The following is a 6,131-nucleotide window of genomic DNA, read 5'->3' as shown; positions in this document are numbered from 1 at the left end:
CCGCGAGAGCCACTGTATGTTCCTCCGTGCGGAGAGAACGTTCAGTGTTTCCGTTGACCATGATGACTCCTCGAGGGCCTGGCATCTTGAGCTTGAGGTATGCATAGTGCGGCACCGCGTTGAACTTTGCAAACGCAGTACGTCCGAGCAAGGGATGATAGCCGCTGCGGAACGGGACTATGTCGAAGATTAACTCCTCGCTTCGGAAGTTATCCGGGGATCCGAATACCACTTCCAGTGTAATTGAGCCTGTACAATTGGCTTCTACACCTGGTATGACGCCTTTAAAGGTCGTTTTGGTAGGTTTAATCCTTGAGGGGTCTATGCCCATTTTGCGCACTGTATCCTAGTAAAGCAGGTTCAGGCTGCTGCCGCCGTCCATCAGGACTCTGGTTAGGTGAAATCCATCGACGATTGGGTCTAAGACCAGTGAGGCAAATCCGCCGTGGCGGATGCTGGTGGGGTGGTCCCTTCGGTCAAAAGTGATCGGGCAGGAGGACCATGGATTGAACTTCGGGGCAACTGGCTCCATCGCGTAGACATCCCTGAGTGCACGCTTCCGCTCCCTTTTGGTTATGTGTGTTGCGTATATCATGTTCACCGTCCGCACCTGTGGGGGGAAACCCTTCTGTCCTCTATTGTTCGGCGGTTGGGTCTCGTCCTCGTCATCGCTATGTAGCCCCTTGTCATTGTTTTCGGCAATTAACTTGCCTGCCTGCTTGAATACCCAACAGTCCCTGTTGGTGTGGTTAGCTGGCTTTTCGGGGGTGCCGTGTATCTGGCACAAGCGGTCGAGTATTCGGTCCAAATTGGACGGACCCGGAGTAGTTCTTTTGAATGGCTTTTTCCGCTGACCGGGTTTAGAGCCTCTGAATCCGGCATTGACTGCCGTATCCTCAATATGATCACCGTTAATGTGGCGTTTGTTTTTGTTGCGACGCGGCCTGCCATTTCGGTCCTTGAAGTCCGGACTGCCAGAATTCTTGCTGAGGTTATTGCTGCGTGCTAGCCAGCTGTCCTCACCCGCGCAGAAGCGGGTCATGAGTGATGTGAGGGCTGCCATGGATTTCGGCTTTTCCTGTCCCAGGTGCCGGGCAAGCCACTTGTCGCGGATGTTATGCTTGAAGGCCGTGAGGGGCTCCGCATCCGGACAGTCGATGATTTGGTTTTTCTTGGTTAAGAACCGTGTCCAGAATTGCCTGGCCGATTCGTCTGGCTGCTGAATTATGTGGCTTAGGTCATCAGCGTCTGGTGGTCGCACATAAGTGCCCTGGAAGTTATCGAGGAATGCGGCTTCTAGGTCCTTCCAACTCCCAATTGACTCTGCTGGCAAGCTGTTGAGCTAATGCCGGGCTGGTCCTTTAAGCTTGAGGGGGGGGGGTATTTGATGGCGTGAAGATCGTCACCGCGGGCCATGTGGATGTGAAGGAGATAGTCTTCAATCCAAACCGCGGGGTCTGTTGTGCCATAGTAGGATTCAGTATTGATGGGTTTAAACCCTTTGGGGATTTGATGATCCATTACTTCATCTGTGAAGCATAGTGGGTGTGCGGCGCCTCTGTACTGGGCGATATCACGACGGAGCTCAAGGGAGCTTGGTCTATTTTATTCGGCCCGGTCGGACTTACTGTGTCCGGCGCGACGATTGTCGTCACGTATCGTGGGACGCCCACATGATCCATAGATCGACCTTGATTGTCTTGCCTTATCCTCCAATATATCTTGCAAGTCCGGAGTGTTTCCCTGTGGCTGTGTGCTTTTCGAGCGATGCCGGGGTACGGGTCTGGTGAAGGGCCTAGAGGCCACTCTGTCGCGACCACAGGGTGGTCGGCCAGCCGTATTGTCTCCTGGTGATGCGGGTTCGTAAGCCTCCTCCTCTAATCGGGGGAGCAGCTTGCGTTTAGGGTAGCTTTTGGAGGGGCGTTCGAGCTCATGCTCTTCGGCCGCGAGGACTTCAGTCCATCTGTCGGCTAGCAGATCCTGATCAGCTCTAAGCTGTTGCTGCTTTTTCTTGAGGCTGTTCGCCGTGGCCATAAGCCTGTGTTTAAAACGCTCTTGTTCGACGGGATCCTCAGGCACGACGAATTCGTCATCGTCGAGGCTCGCTTCGTCTCCGGAGGGAGGCGTATAATCCTCTGCCTCTTCCCCCGCCACTCCTTCATAAGGGCTGGCGTCTCCGTCCTCCCACGCTGCATCTTGCTGGAGCGGGTTGTCTTCGGAGCTGTCCTGTGTATTATTGTCTCCGGTGCCGGAGTCTTCATTCTTGCTGTGGCGGGATTTAGAGCGGCGCCGCTGACGCCGGCGCTTGGGCTGCTTTTTGGAGGGGTCATCACTAGTAGAAAAAGGGTCAAATGTGAAGCACAATCGTGCCGGTTTGAATTTCAGCCGGCACTAATGTGTACATTAGTGCCGGTTCGTGGCGGCGATCAATAGCACCGGTTCGTGGCGAACCTTTAGTACCGGTTCATGCCACGAACCGGTACTAAAGAGGCTGTGTCAGCCTGCGGTCAGGCTATGGCCCCACCATCACCATTTAGTGTCGGTTCGTACCACGAACCGGTACTAATGAGGTTATGGCAAGCTGTTTTTAGTCCCACCTCGCTCCCCTAACAAGCCTTTTACCACCTTAAATATGTTATTTCTCAAACTATCACAAGCACTTGGTCTTCATTGAACTCTATGTGTAGAATTTGTGGCCGCAGTATGAGTCTTCATCGGTTTATAAATCGTTGATGACTCATATTGACAATTCAGATTGTACACACAAAGATCATTGATGATCAAAGTATTTTTGATGTTATAAGATCATATTGACAATTTAGACTGTAAAGAAATATAAGATCATGATCTAAATGCTCTTATATTTTTTGCGTTCAGTATGCACCAACTGCTAGGCGGGAGGAGCTGTTTAGTACCGGTTTGTGGCGAACCTTTAGCACCGGTTCGTGCCACGAACTGGTACTAATGAGGTTGTGTCAGGTAAGGCTGGGGCCCCACGAGCACCTTTAGTACCGGTTCATGGATGAACCAGTACTACAGTTTCTTAGTAAGCTGTTTTTTAGTCCCACCTCGCGAAGAGAGAGGGACTAGGAGCGGTTTATAAGCCCTGAGTGCAGAGACGATGAAGAAGAGGCTCAATGCTCACGTTGCTTAGCTTCAAGCCCTCAGGAATATGGTAGACTGCACGGAGCTATGCGCAGTGCAGTTTACACTATTCCGAAAGGCTTGAAGCAAATTAACGAGCATTGCACCTCTTTTTTATTTTTAATAACTTATTACAACTCCGGACTTCTTCTGTTATGGCAAAAACTAATTGCACGTCGGCATTTTTTTTAAACTTTGGTTATAACTCCAGACTTTGACCATCAAGTTTTGCAGAAAAGAAAAAATAGCAGGAAAAAAAACTATAGCTGAAAAGAAAAAAACTATATAAAATGACCGCAAAATTGAAAATCACTACAAAATGAACTCTGAAAATGTTGAATTTTGGCAAACTAGATGAAAAACTACTCAGAAATAAATAGAAGAAAATAAATATAACAAAAAAGAAAAAACTATACAAAAAACTACGCAGAAATAAATAGAAGAAAATAAAGCAGAAAAGAAAAAAACTATAAAAAAATTGGGGCGCTGCCCTGTGGGCCTGCTAGGCTACGGGCGTGCAATTACAGGCCCTAAAGGCCCAGCAGACTCACAGGGCAGCGCACAGAATTTAGGCCCACAAGCCTGCTATATAGAGGTGTTCAAAGAGGTAGCCGCGGCTGGGTTTATAAACCAGTGCGGCTGCCCTTCGCCCGGCGAGGTGGGACTAAACTTTGGGGTGGCAGCGCGAGGCCTTTAGTACCGGTTGGTGGCTACAACTGGTAGTAAAGATCACCCTTTAGTACCGGTTGGAGCCACCAACCGGTACTAAAGGCCTGCTCTTCCCGCCTCTTGGCCTAGCCAAAGTTGGCCTTTAGTACCGGTTGGTGGCTCCAACCGGTACTAAAGGCCCATCCTATATATATAACACTTACGAAAATTTCAGTTACATCTCCCCACTTTCGTCTCCAACCTCTCGACATCGCCGCGCGCCCCTCGATCCCGTCGTTGCCGCCCGTCGCCCGTCGTCCGTCGTCGTCGTCGCTGTCCCCGCCGCCGCCCGTCGTCGTCGTCGTCTCGCGCCGCCGCCCCGAACACCGCCGCCGTCCGTCGTCGTCGCCGCGGTCCCGTACGTCTCTCGCACCCGCGCGCCGGCGCCCCCGCCCCGTACACCGCCGCCCTCACCCCGTACGTCGGCGCCCCCGCTCGTACGTACGGGGCGGCGTACACACACATACACACATATACACACACTACACACATACACACACACACACACATTTTTTACTTATTTTCTGTTTTCTGTTTTCTGTTTTTTAGAAAGAGATGGAGGATTAGAACTAGTTTATTTTTAGTAAATGCTTAGTTGAACTAGTTGAATTAATATATAGAACTAGTTTATTTTTAGTAAATGCTTAGTTGAACTAGTTGAATTAATATATAGAACTAGTTTATTTTTAGTAAATGCTTAGTTGAACTAATTGAATTAATATAACTAGTTTATTTTTAGTAAATGCTTAGTTGAACTAATTGAATTATTATAACTAGTTTATTTTTAGTAAATGCTTAGTTGAATTAATAGAAGTAGTTGAATTAATTGAATTAGTAAGTGTTTAATGTTTCGCCTAATATGAACATAGGAAATGTCGTCTGACGACGGAAAAAATTTCGGTATGTGCACATACTGTGAAGACGAGCGTGGCCAGTGCGACAGAAATTTCCTTGTTGATGGTAGGCGATTCAGCATCAAGCTGGATGAGACTTTCGAATTCGATACAGTAAGTCACAACGACAAGTCTGTTTTCGTAATTAAGCATGACTTATATATGCTTCATTTGCCTGACTTATAATTTTTAATTTTCACTATTCTACTAGCGCATCCCATGCCATGCAAGAATTTTTGTCTTGGATAAGATAGGTTTCAAAGATATGGAAACTATGGAGGTAAAGAGAGCTTACCTGAAAACTGAGCATGATGGTTATACTTTCAACGTCAAAGTATACAATGCACACACGTACACCTATTTTGAATGCAAAACTTGGCAAGCACTATGCAAGGCTTATGCATTTGAGCCTGGTATGGTTATCACTTTTGATATTCGTCCGGAAGATGATATTGAAGGTAATAGAGACATATGGGTCGATGTGCAGACGCCTCCATTTCTACCATTATGTGAGTTCTTCTCAAATATATTTTTGTCTTTGATATTTCTTATTTCAAAAATAACTGACAACTAATTTCTATTGACAGCTTATCTCCATTCAACCAAACATGTCCGGCGCTTGGTAGACAGGACCTTCTACTGTCCCGGAGCTGAACTAAACTGCGAGGAGATAAGTCATTATGTTTCATGGCTTGAGGATCTTCATACTGTCAAGACAAATTTTTTTCCTGCACTTGGAAATGTTAGTACTCAAAACGTGCGACCAATAGTGATGGTATTGAACTACGGTCACATCTATTTAGGAATGATGGTAAGATATTTACTATTTGTCCTCAGTGCATATTTTGCATACATATTTTTTTAAACTTTCATTGCTGAGTATATTAATTAAGTACTATACGATGTTCTTCAACAGGGACTCCCGGTGACAGTTGTGCCTCAAGGGATCGAGACTAAAGGTCAGATGTCAATTGTTAGCTTAAGGCCAAGATATCCTGCATTGCACATGAATGCATTCAGGATTTCTAGAAGCGATGAATGCTTAATAGTGAAAGATTGGAGGAAAATTGTTAATGATCGCAGAGAAGTACTAGGGGGAAGCAATGAGAAGGCAGCCCACGATTAGGAGACAGGTTCATCGGCATGCTCCAGTATGATCAATCAAGAGAGCTATACATGTTCTATGCTATTTTACCAGAGAGAGAGTAGCTAGCAGGAGTGATTTAGCTAGTTCTTCATGCTGCTCTTAATTAGTACTTGGCCTTTCATGTCCGTGTTCTTCATTCTGAAATTAAGTGATTTGCTTTTGTGGTGTTATATATGAACGCTTATAATATCACGACAATCATGTTGAACTCGATGATTGGTTCTACTAGAAATTCTATA

The sequence above is a fragment of the Triticum dicoccoides genome, chromosome 1B, assembly GCF_002162155.2.
Source record: "Triticum dicoccoides isolate Atlit2015 ecotype Zavitan chromosome 1B, WEW_v2.0, whole genome shotgun sequence".
Taxonomy (NCBI): Eukaryota; Viridiplantae; Streptophyta; class Magnoliopsida; order Poales; family Poaceae; genus Triticum; species Triticum dicoccoides.
This window is presented reverse-complemented; position numbering follows the sequence as displayed.